This window comes from Dendrobates tinctorius, unplaced genomic scaffold (assembly GCF_039654945.1).
Source record: "Dendrobates tinctorius isolate UK_male_01 unplaced genomic scaffold, ASM3965494v1 ptg000293l, whole genome shotgun sequence".
Classification (NCBI taxonomy): Eukaryota; Metazoa; Chordata; class Amphibia; order Anura; family Dendrobatidae; genus Dendrobates; species Dendrobates tinctorius.
This window is the reverse complement of record NW_027361960.1, coordinates 14,869,160-14,888,401: the sequence shown is the minus strand read 5'-3', so window position 1 is coordinate 14,888,401 and position 19,242 is coordinate 14,869,160. Positions and strand designations below refer to the sequence as shown.

The 19,242-nt window shown below is 44.7% G+C and overlaps 1 protein-coding gene across 5 annotated transcripts in view; it reads right to left on the bottom strand.

Moving 5' to 3' along the window:
- Positions 1–19,242, bottom strand: part of PDE10A (phosphodiesterase 10A) — a 785,858-nt gene that overhangs the window by 202,027 nt on the left and 564,589 nt on the right. For 2 of the 5 annotated variants that reach the window (XM_073560151.1, XM_073560150.1), the window contains one exon: positions 11,093–11,224. The exons of the other annotated variants lie outside the window; for them this stretch is intronic. The gene's annotated coding sequence lies outside the window, so the exon portion shown is untranslated. The remainder of the gene's footprint in view (positions 1–11,092; positions 11,225–19,242) is intronic. 5 annotated transcript variants of the gene reach the window in all.

Sequence of the window (19,242 nt, the reverse complement as noted above, 5' to 3'; positions counted from 1 at the left end):
TAGTCCCCAATTTTTTTATTTTCCCAAGAGCAACAGGAGAAATTGGACCCCAACAGTTGTTGTCCAATTTGTCCTGAGTACGCCGATACCCCATATGTGGGGGTAAACCGCTGTTTGGGCGCATGGCAGAGGTTGGAAGAGAAGGAGCACCATTTGACTTTTTCAACGCAGAATTGGCTGGAATTGAGATCAGACGCCATGTTGCGTTTGGAGAGCACCTGATGTGCCCAAACAGTGGAAACCCCCCAATTCTAACTCCAACCCTAACCCCAACACACACCTAACCCTAATCACAGCCCTAACCCTAACGGGAAAATGGAAATAAATAAAAAAAAATTTAATTTCATTATTTTTCCCTAACTAAGGGGTGATAACAGGGGGCTTGATTTACTATTTATGGCGGGTTTTTATGTTTGGCAGCTGTCGCACGCTAAAAGACGCTTTTTATTGTAAAAATAGTTTTTGCATCACCACATTTTGAGACCTATAATTTTTCCGTATTTTGACCCACAGAGTCATGTGAGGTATTATTTTTTGTGGGACGAGTTGACGTTTTTATTGGTACCATTTTCGGGCGCGTGACATTTTTTGATCGCTTTTTATTCCGATTTTTGGGACGCAGAATGAACAAAAACCAGCGTTTCATGAATTTCTTTTGGGAGGTGCGTTTACACAGTTTCGCGTGCAGTAAAATTGGTAAGGCGGTTTTATTCTTCGGGTCAGTACGGTTACAGCGATACCTCATTTATGTTTTTTTATGTTTTGGCGCTTTTATGCAATGAAAACAATTTTATATAAAAAATAATTATTTTTGTATCGCTGCTGTGGGGGGCTCAGGGAAGCACGGAGGGAGCCCCCTCTCTGCCGATGCTTCCCTTTAACCCCTGGTACACCGCGATCGTGTTTGATCGCGGTGTGCAAGGGGTTAACGTGTCGGGGCGGTCCGTGACCTCCCCTGGCACATAGTGCCGGGTGTCAGCTGTGATAATCAGCTGACACCCGGCTGCGATCAGCTGCGCTCCCCCCGTGAGCGCAGCTGATCGCGCTAGACGTACTATCCCATCCATGGGCATAGGGGCCCGGGTCCCATGGACGGGATAGTATGTCTGATGTCAGAAAGGGGTTAAAGGGGTTGTCCGGGCTTTTCACATAATCTCAGTACATATCTGGGCTGCAGAATGGTGACAATAAGTAATTTACCTTCTGTCACCAGTTTGCAGGGTTTTCTAGATATCACTCTCTTGCTTCTGAGCAGAACGTACAAGGGGGGGGGGGGTTGGGTTCTGGCATTGAAATGATTGCTGGTTGTATCCTCCTACTCTACTAAAAACCTGCCCTCTATAGCAACAACCCCACCCTCCATAGTAACAGGCCCTCCCCGTCCACATGAACAAGCCCTCCTCACACAGTTACAAATCCTCCCACTCTAGCAGCATCAGTGCAGAGAGCAGAACCACCCAGCTGCTCCTCCCCCAGACAAACACTGAACAGTGATCTATGGAAAGTGAAACTCTAGTGAGGAGGGAAAATCGTCCTGTTTTCTTGGCCACTTCATGATTACAATGCATAAAACTCACTAATTATCAGTGATTCCTTCCCTCACTGTCCCAGGCTGCTGGCAGTGATGGGGCTCAGGCTGGCAGTGATGGGGCTCGGCTGCTGGCAGCAGTGAGAACAGACTGTGTGATGGCCAGTGATGGGGTTCTGCAGCTTCTAATCTGCACAGGGGATGGCAGTCACTGATGTAATCTGTTCTGTGACAAAGCCTCTGATGTGTGAATGAGACAGCTTTGTGTCACTGATGTCTTCACACAGCAGCAGATTTGGTGCAGTGTATGTGTGAGCATGTCTATTTGGTATACAGCCTGCAGCAGCCATGTATTCTCTATACAGCCTGCAGCAGACATCTATTGTGTATACAGCCTGCAGCAGACATCTATTGTGTATACAGCCTGCAGCAGTCTATAGTATATACAGTCTGCAACAATCTATATTGTGTGTGTGTATATATATATATATATATATATATATATATATATATATATATATATATATATATATATATATATATACACACACACACACATACATACACACACATACAGTACAGACCAAAAGTTTGGACACATCTTCCCATTCAAAGAGTTTTCTTTATTTTCATGACTATGAAAATTGTAGATTCACTCTGGAGGCATCAAAACAATGAACACATGTAGAATTATATTAACAAAAAAGTGTGAAACAACTGAAAATACTGTATGTCTTATATTCTAGGTTCTTCAAAGTAGCCACCTTTTGTTTTGATTACTGCTTTGCACACTCTTGGCATTCTCTTGATGAGCTTCAAGAGGTAGTCACCGGAAATGGTTTTCACTTCACAGGCGTGCCCTGTCAGGTTTAATAAGTGGGATTTCTTGCCTTATAAATGGGGTTGGGACCATCAGTTGTATTGTGCAGAAGTCTGGTGGATACACAGCTGAAAGTCCTACTGAATAGACTGTTAGAATTTGTAATATGGCAAGAAAAAAGCAGCTAAGTAAAGAAAAACGAGTGGTCATCATTACTTCAAGAAATGAAGGTCAGTCAGTCTGAAAAATTGGGAAAACTTTGAAAGTTTCCCCAAGCACAGTGGCAAAAACCATCAAGCGCCACAAAGAAACTGGCTCACATGAGGACCGCCCCAGGAAAGGAAGACCAAGAGTCACCTCTGCTGCGGAGGATAAGTTAATCCGAGTCACAAGCCTCAAAAATCGCAGGTTAGCAGCAGCTAAGATGAGAGACCAGGTCAATGCCACATAGAGTTCTAGCAGCAGACACATCTCTACAACAACTGTTAAGAAGAGACTTTGTGCAGCAGGCCATCATGGTAAAATAGCTGCTAGGAAACCTCTGCTAAGGACAGGCAACAAGCAGAAGAGACTTGTTTGGGCTAAAGAACACAAGGAATGGACATTAGACCAGTGGAAATCTGTGGTTTGGTCTGATGAGTCCAAATTTGAGATCTTTGGTTCCAACCACCGTGTCTTTGTACGATGCAGAAAAGGTGAACGGATGGACTCTACATGCCTGGTTCCCACCGTGAAGCATGGAGGAGGAGTTGTGATGATGTGGGGGTGCTTTGATGGTGACACTGTTGTGGATTTATTCAAAATTGAAGGCATACTGAACCAGCATGGCTACCACAGCATCTTGCAGCGGCATGCTATTCCATACGGCTTGCGTTTAGTTGGACCATCATTTATTTTTCAACAGGACAATGACCCCAAACACAACTCCAGACTGTGTAAGGGCTATTTGACCAAGAAGGAGAGTGATGGGGTGCTACGCCAGATGACCTGGCCTCCACAGTCACCAGACCTGAACCCAATCGAAATGGTTTGGGGTGAGCTGGACTGCAGAGTGAAGGCAAAAGGGCCAACAAGTGCTAAGGATCTCTGGGAACTCCTTCAAGACTGTTGGAAGACCATTTCCGGTGACTACCTCTTGAAGCTCATCAAGAGAATTCCAAGAGTGCGCAAAGCAGTAATCAAAGCAAAAGGTGACTACTTTGAAGAACCTAGAATATAAAGACATTTTCAGTTGTTTCACACTTTTTTGTTAATTATATAATTCCACATGTGTTAATTCTTAGTTTTGATGCCTTCAGAGTGAATCTACAATTTTCATAGTCATGAAACTAAAGAAAACTCTTTGAATGAGAAGGTGTGTCCAAACATTTGGTCTGTACTGTATATATATATTATGCTGGAGTGGAGGATGGGCGGCATCTCCAGGGGACACGAATATGTTGTCAGTTAGGGACCCTGAAATTTCGATTGTCAGCCCTACAGGGATGAGAGCATAGATGGAAGAAGGTGGAGAGAGCACAGAGGGGAGAAGACAGCACAGGAAGAAGAGAGAGCGGACAGGGTGAAAGACAGCTCCACAGAGCTCACTCCATCGTGACATCACTGCAATAGCATCGGGCCCACATCTAGTATATATATTATACACATATCTACTATAGAATTGCATTAGGTGCTATATATAGTTTTAATTACACAATATACAATTATCTACAAGGAGCATGGCATGGAACATGTAATGGCCCTATCTATTAGCATTGTGGATGTGATGTAGATTGTGCTGCTTTCACAAATACAGGATCACTGCTGTGTTCTTTCCAATGCTGGAATGATGATAAAGATGAGTGCTGGTGCAGTTTACTGCCAGCCAATGAGTGGGCAGTGGGTGGTGCTGGTCACTGGAGCTTGCTGGGAGTTTGGTGGAGCTTCACACACACACTGCACCAAATCTGCTGCTGTGTGAAGACATCAGTGACACAGAGCTGTCTCATTCACACAGCAGAGGCTTTGTCACAGAACAGATTACATCAGTGACTGCCATCCCCTGTGCAGATTAGAAGCTGCAGACCCCCATCACACAGTCTGTTCTCACTGCTGCCAGCAGCCGAGCCCCATCACTGCCAGCAGCCTGGGACAGTGAGGGAAGGAATTACTGATAATGAGTTTGTATTGTAATCATGGAGTGGCCCAGAACACAGGACTATTTTCCCTCCTCACTAGAGTTTCACTTTCCATAGATCACTGTTCAGTGTGTGTCTGGGGGAGGAGCAGCTGGGTGGTTCTGCTCTCTGCACTGAGGCTGCTAGAGGGGGAGGATTTGTAACTGTGTGAGAAGGGTTTGTTCATGTGGACGGGGAGGGCCTGTTGCTATGGAGAGTGGGGTTGTTGCTATAGAGGGCAGGTTTTTAGTAGAGTAGGAGGAAATGACCAGTTCTCATTTCAATGCCAGAACACCCCCCCCCCCCCCCTTGGACGTTCTGATCAGAAGCAAGAGAGTGATATCTAGAAAACCCTGCAAACAGGTGACAGAAGGTAAATTACTTATTGTCACCACTCTGCAGCCCAGATATGCACTGAGATTATGTGAAAAGCCCGGACAACCCCTTTAATCTCAAGGTCGCATAAATAAAGGGCTTTTACCAGTATTGAGGAAAAGTTCACAATATGTGACCAGTGTAAATACATACAGACACTAAACAATGAGTGAGAATTTGATCATACATCTACATTAAAGCATTTATGATCTTCTAAAAATTAAAAGTTTGCAAGCCAGACAGCCCCTTCTGCAAAACACGTACCTGCCATGTGTTAGACGAGACAGGAGGGAAACCAAGCATTTTCAAAAATGAATAAACAACGTAATAAAAAATATCCATACAATGATAATTTAATATAAATGCATGTCTTTTGAATGTAAAAAACTCACTTTAACCACAAAATGGCAACAGGGTCATGGACCTTTGACAGATTAAGCTATTTCACCAGTTTAACCCTAGAACGCATACCTGGGGCCTCGCAGGCCTGCCAGGTTACTTGTTTTCTATTTTCTGTAAAAGTACTTTAGTTAGAATTTTGAAAATCTAGGTAATCCTCAGGTATATAGTTGTTAGTAATTTCCAGTTATTCATATATTTTTATGTTACAGACATTTCGGTATAACAACCTTTTTTTGGGACTACCCCATATTCACGCACCTGGGGCCTTTCAGGCCTGTACTAGGTTTACATGTGATACTCAGTCTTTTTTTCTGTATTGTTGCTGGGGAAGAACTTTTATGACTCTGCTATTGCTGGGAAGAGTGTGGGTTCTGCATGACAACATGGTCATGTGATCTTGGAAGGGAGGCTCCCTCACAAAGTCAAGTGTCTCTGACCTCATCGCAGGTCTTTTTGTCCTAATTGCTGGAGAGACTTTGGAGGAAGAAGTCAGCTTTCTTTTGTCTGGAAATAGAAACTTTCTGAGCTCCAAAACCAGAGGCTTCTACAGCACTACAAGAAAGTGATCTGTTGGAGGTAAGAGGGGGGCTGCACTTTACCTGCTTTATATCGCTTGGTGTGCTGGGACCCTAACAAAGAGTCTTATCACATACTGTTTACAGTGCACAAGCCTGATTGTAATTTTTTTTTTTTTTTTCTTTTTAGTTTACTGACATCTAAAATTACAATGGCACAGTCTACTTCCAGGGGATTGACTGACCATGAAATCGAGGTGATTGTTTTCAATAGTTTTGAAGAAAGTGAAATTTCTTTGTCTGATGACGAGTACATGCCACCAGCTAATGTATCAACTTCATCGTCCAGCGATTCTTCAGATGATGAAGTAGTAGTGGATCCAGCAGAACGTTCAAATAGAACATCTCAAACGAAAATTTTTTGGAACAGTACTGCTGCGGCTCCTGCACGCACCCCATCACATAACATTATTAGAGTTGCTCAAGGAGCTGTCGGAATTCCCCAATTCATGTCCAAAAGAGATGTTTTCTGTAAATTTGTTTCGGATGATATTGCAGATGAGGTAGTTTTGTGTACTAACGTAGAAGGAAAACGTATCGCGTCAGGAAGAAAAAAAACATGGAAAAATATAACTAAAGAGGAACTATATGCTTATATTGACCTTACTCTTCTGGCAGGGTCGACAAAATCATACGATGTTCCAATCAGAGTTATTTCAGAACCCATTTGCAGATCCACACTACAAAGCTTCTATGTCCATCAATAGATTTGAGGGTATTCGGAGATGCCTTCGTTTTGATGAAAAGAGAATTCGCCCTGTGAGGTTGGCATCCGATAAATTAGCCCCTATTAGCTATATCTGGAATCTTTTTATCAAGAACTGTACAAAGCTTTACCATTCCAGTGATAATGTGGCAGTGGACGAGCAACTTCTTGCCTTTAGGGGACGTTGCAAATTCATTCAGTATATGCCCAGTAAGCCAGCTAAGTATGGCATAAAAATTTTCTGGATGTGCGATTCAGCAAGCTATTATGGGATGAATGGTGTGATTTACTGTGGCAAAGAAGCTGATGCTCCAGTCCAGAAAGACCTATGTTTAAAAACACTTGCTCTACGGATTACGCATCCATTACGGATCACCTCCTGGCGGACCCCAGCGCTAGTGGGAATGCATCCTTACTTTGCAATTGTAAAATAAATTTTGAGTTATTCCGTGTTATTTGCACACAGGCCTAAAAGGCCCCAAGTGCGTGAATATGGGGTAGTCCCAAAAAAAAAAAGGTTGTTATACCGAAATACCTAGAACATAAAAATATATGAACAACTGGAAATTACTAACAACTATATACCTGAGGAATACCTAGAGTTTCAAAATTCTAACTAAAGTAATTTTACCGAAAATAGAAAACAAGTAACCTGGCAGGCCTGCGAGGCCCCAGGTATGCATCCGCCAGCCTTAGCTGGGGTCACCAGGAGGTCAGATCCATTACGGAATCCCGTCCTGGCGGACCCCAGCGCTAGTGGGAATGCATCCTTACTTTGCAATAAACTTTGAAAAGTATTTTTATTTGAGTTATTCCATGATAATTGTAAACAGGCCTAAAAGGCCCCAGGTACGTGAATGTGTAGATTTCTATGGGTATGCTTTCTAGGGTTAAATTTACAAGCTCCCTCGGTAAGTTTGCCCACTGACAAAAGACATGATCTGTCTATAATTTTCAGGGTAGATTAATTTTAACATTGAGATATAGAATATCAAAAATGAAATCCAGAAAAATCACATTATGTAAGTTATACAGTTGTGGCCAAAAGTATTGACATCCCTGCAATTCTGTCTGATACTCAGTTTCTTCGAGAAATTGATTGAAAACACAAATTCTTTGGTATTATCTTCATTTAATTTGTCTTAAATGAAAAAACGCAAAAAAGAGAATGAAGCAAAAAGCAAAACATTGATCATTTCACACAAAACTCCAAAAATGGGCCAGACAAGAGTATTGGCACCCTCAGCCTAATACTTGGTTGCACAACCTTTAGCCAAAATAACTGCGAGCAACCGCTTCCAGTAACCATCAATGAGTTTCTTACAATGCTCTGCTGAAATTTTAGACCATTCTTCTTTGGCAAACTGCTCCAGGTCCCTGATATTTGATGGGTGCCTTCTCCAAACTGCCATTTTTAGATCTCTCCACAGGTGTTCTCTGGGATTCAGGTCTGGACTCAGTGCTGGCCACCTTAGAAGTCTCCAGTGCTTTCTCTCAAACCATTTTCTAGTGCTTTTTGAAGTGTGTTTTGGGTCATTGTCCTGCTGGAAGACCCATGACCTCTGAGGGAGACTCAGCTTTCTCACACTGGGCCCTACATTATGCTGCAAAATTTGTTGGTAGTCTTCAGACTTCATAACGCCATGCACACGGTCAAGCAGTCCAGTGCCAGAGGCAGCAAAGCAACCCCAAAACATCAGGGAACCTCCGCCATGTTTGACTGTAGGGACCGTGTTTTTTTTCTTTGAATGCCTCTTTTTTTCTCCTGTAAACTCTATGTTGATGCCTTTGTCCAGAAAGCTCTTCTTTTGTCTCATCTGACCAGAGAACATTCTTCCAAAACATTTTAGGCTTTTTCAGGTAAGTTTTGGCAAACTCCAGCCTGGCTTTTTTATGTCTCGGGGTAAGAAGTGGGGTCTTCCTGGGTCTCCTACCATACAGTCCCTTTTCACTCGCCGACGGATAGTACGGGTTGACACTGTTGTACCCTCGGACTGCAGGGCAGCTTGAACTTGTTTGGATGTTAGTCGAGGTTCTTTATCCAACATCCGCACAATCTTGTGTTGAAATCTCTTGTCAATTTTTCTTTTCCGTCCACATCTAGGGAGGTTAGCCACAGTGCCATGGGCTTTAAACTTCTTGATGACACTGCGCAAGGTAGACACAGGAACATTCAGGTCTTTGGATTTGTAGCCTTGAGATTGCTCATGCTTCCTCACAATTTGGTTTCTCAAGTCCTCAGACAGTTCTTTGGTCTTCTTTCTTTTCTCCATGCTCAATGTGGTACACACAAGGACACAGGACAGAGGTTGAATCAACTTTAATCCATGTCAACTGGCTGCAAGTGTGATTTAATTATTGTCAACACCTGTTAGGTGCCACAGGTAAGTTACAGGTGCTGTTAATTACACAAATTAGAGAAACATCACGTGATTTTTCGAACAGTGCCAATACTTTTGTCCACCCTCTTTTTTAGGTTTGGTGTGGAATTATACCTAATTTGGCTTTAGGACAATTCTTTTCGTGTTTTATTTCATTTAAGACAAATTAAATGAAGATAATAATACCAAAGAATTTGTGTTTGCAATCATTTTCAGGAAAAAACTGAGTATTATCTGACAGAATTGCAGGGGTGTCAATACTTTTGGCCACAACTGTATAAATTTGCATTTTGCAGTGAGAAGTATGTATTTGGTCCCTCTGGCAAACAAGACTTAATACTTGGTGGCAAAACCCTTGTTGGCAAGAGCAGCAGTCAGATATTTTTTTTGTAGTTGATGATGAGGTTTGCACACGTGTCAGGAGGAATTTTGGTCCACTCCTCTTTGCAGATCTTCTCTAAATCATTAAGATTTTGAGGCTGTCACTTGGCAGCTTGGAGCTTCAACTGGCTAGGCCCCTCCATGACCTTAATGTGCTTCTTTTTGAGCCACTCCTTTGTTGCCTTGGTTGTATGTTTTGGATCATTGTCTTGATGGAAGACCCAGCCACGACCCATTTTTAATGTCCTGGTGGAGTTAAGGAGGTTGTCACTCAGGATTTTACAGTACATGGCTCCATCCATTCTCCCATTGATGTGGTGAAGTAGTCCTGTGCCCTTAGCAGAGAAAAACCCCAAACATGTTTCCACCTAACTGCTTGACAGTGGGGGGGGTGTTCTTTGGGTCATAGGCAACATTTCTCTTCTTCCAAACACGGCGAGTTGAGTTAATGCCAAAAAGATCAATTTTTGTCTCATCTGACCACAGCACCTTCTCCCAATCACTCACAGAATCATCCAGATGTTTACTGGCAAACTTCACAGGCCTGCACATGTGCCTTCTTGAGCAGGGGGACCTTGCGGGCACTGCAGGATTTTAAACCTTTATGGCGTAATGTGTTACTGATGGTTTTCTTGGTGACTGTGGTCCCAACAGCCTTGAGATCATTAACAAGTTCCCCTCGTGTAGTTTTTGGCTGATCTCTCACCTTCCTCGTAATCACGGATACCCCACGAGGTGAGATTTTGCATGGTGCCCCAGATCAATGTCAATTGACAGTCATTTTGTATTTCTTCTATTCTTTTCTTACTATTGCACCAACAGTTGTATTCTTCTCAGCGTCTTATGGTTTTGTAGGCCATTACAGCTTTGTGCAGGTCTATGATCTTGTTCCTGACATCCTTATGAAGCTCTTTGGTCTTGCCTAGCTTGTAGAGGTTAGAGTCCGACTGATTAATTGAGTCTGTGGACAAGAGTCTTTTATAAAAGGTGAGTATGTAAGACAAGAGTTGATTAGGAGCGTCTAACTGGTCTGTAGGAGCCAGAACTCAAACGGTTGGTAGGAGATCAAATACTTATTTCGCACTGCAAAATGCAAATAAATTTATCATTTATACAATGTGATTTTCTGAAATTTTGGATATTCTATCAATGTTAAAATTAACTTACCCTTAAAATTATAGACTGTTTATGTCTTTGACAGTTGGCAAACTTACAAAATAAATAAGGCATCAAATACTTATTTCCTTCACTATATTACTAATCTTAAATGGTTTCATTTTTTATTATGCAAGAAGTAAAATATTGTGTTAACTGCTTGCTTGAAGGTATGCGGTCAGTGTATAGCAATAAATAAAATAAAATAGGATATACTGAATGTGCTATGCCACCTTATCTCAGGATATCACAAGATGGGGAGGGAAAATAGCAGGGTAGTATGGTCTTGCAGCACTTGACAGTATTTAGTTGCAAACAACCATTTAAAAAGGGAATCCAACAGGAGAGTCATGCTGGCCTAACAATGGGCAGCAATAATCAAAGTTATTGCAACCTGGTTCATTTTACACAGAAATGCTGTGGTACTTCAGAGAAAACATGCATACTTTGCAAAGCCAGCCAGGAACTCTGCATCTGGGATGACTAGTCGAAGGTGGCTCTTGTGATCCCTAGGCCTTATGACCGACAGGTTTCTCCTTATGAGCGTGTGGGAGAAACTTGTCAGCCTAGAGGAGCAGGGTGAAGCCTCCATGGACCAGCCTCAACTACTCACCTGAGAGGAATGCTTGCTTTTCAAGGTATGTTTTCTCTTAAATGAACAGATCAGCCAGTATGAATCAGGTTCCATTTTCCATCCCACTTCACTAATGGGTGTTTTTTTGTGCTTTGGTTTTCTTCTCTATTGCTGCCAAGAGAGAACATTTTTATTTTTCTGTCAACATAGCCGTAAGACAGCTTGTTTTTTCTTAGCAGGACAAATTGTTATTCAAGGACACCATGCACTTTACAATATTATGTACTGAAAAAAAAAAAAAAACACAGTCTAAGTGGGGTAAAATGGTGAAAAAAAAGAGCCAAAAAATTCCATCACCGTGTCTTAATTTTTAAGGCTTTAATTGTGCTGTCAAAATGATCTGCAAATATGATTCCTCAGGTCAGTGCAACTACTAGAGGATGGCAAAAATAATATTTACCATATATATTACACATAGCAGGAGAAATAAATACTGAACATCACTAATTTTCTAAGTAAATTTATTTCTAAAGGTGCTATTGACATTAAATTAATCACCAGATGTCAGTAACAACCCATTCAATCCATAGATGTCAATAAATTGAGATGTGTAATAATGAGAAATTACACAAGGAACAAATATGGAACTTACTGAAATTTATTTAAAAACTTTGTATAAAACCCTTTGTTGGCGATGACAGTTTCTCCTGTATGGAGAAACTAGTTGCATTCATTGCTCAGGTTTGATATCAGCCCATTTTCCTATGTAGAGGTGCGGGCCGAGCTGGGGGGGGGGGGGGGGGGAGGGGGGGAGGCCCCTCATCATACTGCGCAGAGACGAACAGAGACAAGTAGAGGCCGTTTTCAGGTACAACAGGTCCAAGTTTATTCGCTCGCTGTCCACCTGACAGCCTCACAGCACTCCGCAATTCCCTTCGAGGCTCACCGGTTACAATACTCCACAGAACACCGTACTTTCACCAGGGACGTATATATACGTCCCGTCCCTTCACTCTTGTTGACGCTTTTGACAGGTCCGTCACTGTGGCCGCCTTAGGCCCGTACCAACATTAATTTCACTGGTCGCAACGAATTCCTTAAGACAGTATCTATAACCTCTGTGCCTCGCCTAAATAACTTCTGTGTCTCGTCTATATTGCGGTATTCCTGTCAGGACCACCCCCCTGACGATCTCTTCAGTCTCTCTGGTTTGGTTTTCCTCAGAGTGCCCAAACTGTCGCAGTTCTCCAATCACTTGAGCTCCCTCTGGGGACTGGAACCCTCCCTCAGTATTTATACCAAACCCGGTTTCCTGTAACTCCACCCCCCATGACCAACGTTTTTTTTAAGCCCTAAGCTGCTGTCAAGTCTTTCGCTCACACTCCTCCCTGCCCTTTAATGGTCAACCCAGGTATTGCATGTCCACTACACTTTCCTAGCTGTTTCCTACTGTAATAACTGACACCTACCTACACTGTGCAAACCTTTCCTTCTTCTCTCCGACTAGTCCGTCCGTCAGGTCACTTTCCCTACACTTACACACACACTTCTCAAATATTGAAGGTTTCAAGGGCTCCATCCATGAACTCCAAGCTTTAGTTCCTTCCATAAATTTTCTATTGGATTCAAGTCAGGTGATTGGCGGGACCATTCCAGCAGCTTTTCTCTCTTTGAAACCAAATGAAAGTTTCCTTGGCTGTGTGTTTGAAATGCTGAAATGGCCACTCTTGTTTCATCTTCATCATTCTTGTAGACGGCAGATTATGAAGAAGGACTTGGAACATCTGTCGATTCATCCTTCCGTCAACTATATGAATTTTGCCAGCGCCCTCTGCTGAAAAACAGCCCCACTCCATGACGTTCCCACATCCAAACTTCACTGTTGGTATGGCGTTTTTGGGATGATATGCAGTACCTTTTGGCTTTAAAATATGGCTTATTGTGGCATCCAAAGAGGTCAATTTTGGTCTCATCTGACCACACTATACTTTCCCAGTATTTCACAGGCATATCTAAATGTTTTTGAGCAAACTTTAAACACGGTTGAACATGCTTTTTGTTCAACAATGGGGTCTTTCATGGTGAACATGCATACAGGCCATGGAGGTTGAGTGCATTACTTATAGTTTTCTGTGAAACAATTGAACCTGCTGATTTCAGGTCTTTCGGTAGCTCTCCATAAGTGGTCCTTGGCTCTTGGACAACTTATAATAATTCTTTTCACACCTGTCTGAAATCTTGCGGGGATCATCTGGTTTATGGTGAAATGACATTCTTTCCACATCTGGATTATGTCCACAGCAGTGTTTACAGGAGTTTCAGCAGTTTAGGAATTCTTTTGTAACCAATGCCATCAGTATGTTTTGCAACAATAAGATTGCGAAGGTCTTGAGACACTTGTTAATAGGCCATCAGTTGAACCAGCTGATATTTTTCACTAAGTGGCAGGATTGCTTTCTAATTAGTGATAGAAAGTCAGGACACCAGCTGAAACATATGGCTTTTTGCACCTCTCTTGATGTGTTCATACTTTTTCTCCGTATCGTTCCTCATCATTACACATAGCTTAATTTATTGATATCTCTGGTTTGATTTTTTTGCCTGTGTAGATTAGATGGGTTGTTACAGACATCTGATGAGCATTTCATGCCAACAGCACCTTTAGAAATGTATTATCTTAGAAAATAGGTGATGTGTGCAATACTTAGTTCACGTGATCTATGTATGTATGCATGTAAGCATGCATGCATGTATGTATGACACCCCAGAGTCCAGTTGGCACAGTGACATTGCCTCCCTCTAAGAGGTGAAGTCATGCTTGGAGGCAGAAAGGGGACCCCCATGCCAAGTAACACATTAAATCACAATTCCTGCTGCAGGTTATAAAAGGAAGAGAGAGCTGCCTTATAAATTCTGGCCAGCAGAGGGGGTTGGTGAGTCAGCTAGAAGTGAGCTGAGGGAGTTGTCATGGAAACGAGAGCAGCTGTGAGCAAATGACAGGACAGTTAAACGTGGAGGTAAAAAAGATATTTCTGGAAGATCTAGTCAGTTCAAGACAGGGAGCTGGTCTGTGAAGAGGGAAAGGACACAAGCAGAGACAGAGAGGCTCTGGGGAAGCTAAAACATGGATTTTTTTGATAACTCACCATAAAATCCTTTTCTCCGAGATGCTCATTGGAGGACAGGTACTGTGGGTGTATGCTACTGCCGTCTGGAGGCTGACACTAAGTCAAAAAAAGAGGTTAGCTCCTCCGCCGCCGTATAAACCCTTGCCCCGATTGCGGGCGGAAACCAGTTTGGTGCAAGAGCAGTAGATCAAACAAAAATCAGACATCAACCTTAATACAGGTAACAACACGTCTAGAAAATAACCACCCTAATTTCATACAGAAAGCACATTAATTAAATAAACAGAAGCCAACTTGGCTAACAGGGTGGGTGCTGTGTCCCCCAATGAGCGTCTCGGAGAAAAGGATTTTACGGTGAGTTATCACAAAAATCCATGCTTCTCCGTTGTCTTATTGGGGAACACAGGTACTGTGGGATGTCCTAAAGCAGTCCCTGGGTGGGAAGTTGACTCACCGATCCAAGCTACATGCACCTCTTGTCTAAAGGTGCACCACTGCTGCTTGGAGAATCCTTCTACCCAGGCTCGCATCCACCGAAGCCTGAGTATGGACATTGTAATGTTTAGTAAACGTGTGCAGGCTGGACCAGGTTGCTGCCTTGCAAACCTGTTCCGCCGAAACCTAGTGTCGAAGCGCCCAAGAGGCGCCCACTGCCCGAGTAGAGTGTGCTCTGATCCCTGCTGGAATCGGCGCGCCTCTGACGCGGTAGGACTCCTGAATAACCAAATGAATCCATCTGGCTATGGTCGATTTTGAGGCGAGTCCCTTCCTGCGACCATCAGGAAGCACGAACAGCGTGTCTGGCTGACGAAAGGGTGCCGTCCGCGACACGTACCTCCTGAGAGCTCTCACCAGGTCCAACGTATGAAGAGCCTTTTCCACACGGTGCACCGATGCTGGACAGAAAGAGGGCAAGACAATATTCTCATTAATATGAAACGAGGAAACGACCTTTAGTAAAAAAGGAGGAGCTGGTCTAAGAACCACCTTGTCTTTGTAAAAGGTGGCACGGCAAGATAACGCTGCCAGCTCCGGGACCCTCCTGATTGATGTTATGGCTACCAGAAACACCACCTTCCAGGAAAAGTATGACAAAGAGACATCCTGTAGCGGCTCAAATGGAGCTTCCTGCAGAACACTTTGGACCAGGTTAAGGTCCCAGGCGTCCATAGGTGCCTTACAGGGAGGTACCAAGTGGGATACCCCCTGGATAAAAGTCTTAACCTGCAAGTTGGTAGCAATCCTGCGCTGAAAGAGGATGGATAAAGACGATATCTGTCTCCTGAGGGAACTGGGAGCCAAGCCTGAGTCTAAACCAGACTGGAGAAAAGCCAAGATATTAGGGATGGAGAATCTCAGTGGCGAACAACCGTTGCTCCGACACTATGCAAAGAAAACCTTCCAGGTGTGGTGGTAAACTCGTGCCGAGGCAGGCTTTTGGGCGCTAACCATCGTAGCAACCTCGTTGCACCCGAGCCCCGTCTGCATCAGAATCCAGGATTCAACGGCCAAGTCGTCAAACAAAGGGCCCCTGAGTTCGGGTGGCAGATCGGCCCTTGAGACAGTAGATCTAGGCGCTCTGGCAGTCGCCATGGCACGTCGACGAGCAGCTGCACTAGATCTGCATACCCGCCCGACGAGGCCAGTCTGGGGCCAGCAGAATCACTGGCACCCCTTCTGCCTTGATTTTCTTGATGACCCTCAGAAGTAGAGGCAGCGGGGGAAATAGGTATGGGAGGCGAAACTGATTCCATGGCAGAACCAGCGCATCCACGGCGATTGCCTGCGTGTCCCGGGACCGCGAGACGAACATGGACACCTTGGCGTTCACCCTGGACGCCATCAGATCCACATCTGGTGTTCCCCACCGTTGGCAAATCTGCTGAAAAACCTCTGGGTGAAGTGACCATTCTCCGGACGCAAGCTCCAGCTGGCTGAGAGAGTCTGCCGCCCAGTTTTCTACCCCCGGGATGTGGACTGCCGATATCAGCGAGCAGTTCCTCTCATCCCAGTGAATCACGTGCCCTACTTCGCGCATGGTTGCCCTGCTGCGGATGCCCCCCTGGTGATGTAAGTCACCGCCGTGGCGTTGTCCGACTGAATCCGGACGGGGCAGCCTGCTAGAAGGTGATGGAATCGATGCAGAGTCAGCCGGATCGCCCGTATCTCCAACAAGTTGATCGGGAGGCATGCCTCCTGCAGCGACCACCGTCCCTGGGTCATGTGGTGGCGAAAAACCACTCCCCAGCCGATAAGGCTGGCGTCGGTTGTTACCACCAGCCACTGATATGGGGAAAGGGTTTCCCTTAAGAAGGGAGGAACGGATTGTCCACCACTCTAGTGACTGTCTGACCTGAGAGGACAACCGGCACCAATGATCGAGCGTGAATGGGTTCTTGTCCCAGGCTGACAAAAGGGCGTGCTGCAGGGGATGAAGATGAAACTGGGCAGACGGGATCGCTTCCATCGCTGCCACCATTTTCCCCAGAATCCTCATGCCGAAACGGATGGTGTGAGGGACAGGTTGGCACAGCACTCGCACCCCCTGCCGGAGGGCTAGGGCCTTGTCTCGAGGGAGACTTACCAACCCTCGACAAGTGTCGAAGGTCATCCCTAAAAAGGAAATTCTATGATCTGGAACAAGGGATGACTTCTTTACATTGACCAACCACCCTAAGCGGGCAAGAGTATCTAGCGTAATGCTGACACTTTCCTCGCATGCCTGCCTTGAAGGGGCCTTGACCAAGAGGTCTTCTAAGTAGGGGAATACTACTATGTCCCGGGAGTGCAGGATGGCAATGGGGACTGCCATGACCTTTGAGAACACTCTGTGGGCTGTGGCTAGCCCGAACGGCAGCGCTGCAAACTGAAAATGTAGACCGTTGATGAAGCGTAGAAACCTTTGATGTGGAGGGAAAATGGGGATATGTAGATAGGCATCCTGGATATCGATAGAGGCCAAGTACTCGCCCTGCCCCATTGCCGCTATGACTGAACGGAGAGATTCCATCCGGAAACGTCTGCTCCAGATAAATCTGTTCAGCAACTTTAGATCCAAAATGGGCCTGACCGCCCCATCCTTTTTGGGGACTGCAAACAGGTTAGAATAGAAGCCCTGCGTTGTCTCGTTTTCCGGTACTGCAATGATAACTCCGTTGTGACTGAGTGAATCGATGGCTTCTAGTAGAGCCCTTGCCCGGGTATCCACTTTGGGAAGACGAAAAAGAAAAAACTGTCTTGGGGGGGGGGGGAAATACCTGACAAATTCTATCTTGTACCCTTGTGGACACCAGCTCTGTCACCCATGTGTCGTATGCAAAATTGAGCCAGGCGTGGTGAAACCGGAGTAGGCGGCCGCCTACCCTGCTGGTGCCGCCTGGCAATTGCCCCGAGTCATTTGGCTGAAGATCTTTGGGACCTGGATCCTCTCGACCTAGACTGGTTAGCACGCATCCTTCCCAATGGGTTGGCTCTATATGAGACCTGTCGGTCCCTATTGTAATTGGGACGCCCTGATGCAGCGGAATTAGCCGCTGTTGTCCACCCGGGGATGCGAAAGGCCCGAAAACGTGCCTGCAACTGGTGACGAAACGGCGGTTTGGCCTTTTGCTGAGGAAGAAAGCCGCTCTTGCCTCCTGTGGAATCGGAGATGAGCTGATCTAACCTCTCTCCGAACAGGCGGCCACACTGGTAAGATAGCGCTGTCAAGGACTTTTTTGAGGCTGAATCGGCCCGCCATGTCCTTAACCATATCGCTCTCCTAATGGAGATTGCATTTGCGGCTGCAAGTGCCGTACAGTTGGCCGATTTAAAGATGCATTAATCAAGTAGTCCCCCGCCATGGCTATCCGATTTGGGATTTCTTATACTTCCGCTGGTAGGTCTAGGTCCTGCAAGGCTCTATTCAAAGTTTCTGACCAAGAAATCATGGCCTTGGCTACCCACGTTGCTGTGAACGAGGGAGCGAGCGCTGATCCTGATGCATCAAACACTGAGCGAGCCAAGTTCTCTATGAGACGATCAGTGGGATCCTTAATAGAAGAACCACTAGGCACAGATAAAAAACCTACAAAAGACAAAATGAAAACAACCTGCTATAATTAAGTAAAAAGCAAAAGTGCATTTAAAAATCATACAGAGTTCTTAGTAATACTGTATTTGATCAAACTTAGCAAATTGAGCTTGGTTTTTTTCATTTTGTCCTTTGTAGGTTTTGTATGCTTTTGCATGTGTACCAACTCAAACCAAGCTCAATTTTTGTGTTTTATCTTTGTATTTTTGCATTCTGTGCAAGCTGGGGTGTGGCCTCACTCTCCTGAGCTCGAAATTGTATTTAAAAGCTTCCCCTGACTGGTGTCCAATGGTTGGGACCCGGTCCTTGTCTGCCCTTGTTCATACAGATGTCAACTTTCACACATAAGGTTATTAATACTAGACAGTGTAGGACCGCCCCGACCACAGAGTCACCTTGTCGATGGTGGGACGGCTTTTATGCTATGTTTGATCAAATACAGTATTACTAAGAACTCTGTATGATTTAAATGCACTTTTGCTTTTTACTTATTTAATTCTAGCAGGGTTTTTTCATTTTGTCTTTTGTAGGTTTTGTATGCTTTTTGGCCATGTGAACATTATTGTGTTTTTTCACTAGGCACAGATAGTAGAGTTTTTGTAGCCAAGCGCGACACTGGTGGACCCACCGTTGGGGATTCCGTCCACTTTTTACAGAGATCCGGGGGAAAAGGGTACTTCGCCTCGAGTGCCCTCTGACCCGAGAACCGCCTGTCCGGCCGTTCTCTGTGTCTTTGCACTATGTCCTCAAATTCAGGGTGAGTGCAAAATACTCTATGGGGACGCTTGACACGTTTAAATGACACCTTATGGCCCGCAGCCAGAGTGGAATCATCCTCAATCCCCAGAGTCTGGTTGACGGCTTCTATGAGACTGTCATCCGTTTCCTGACCACCTGGCGTATCTAGGTCAAGGGGTATATCCGAGTCATAGTCCGACCCTTGCTCGCTATCGAATACTGGCGACGGGGAGCGAGAAGCAGAGCTCATG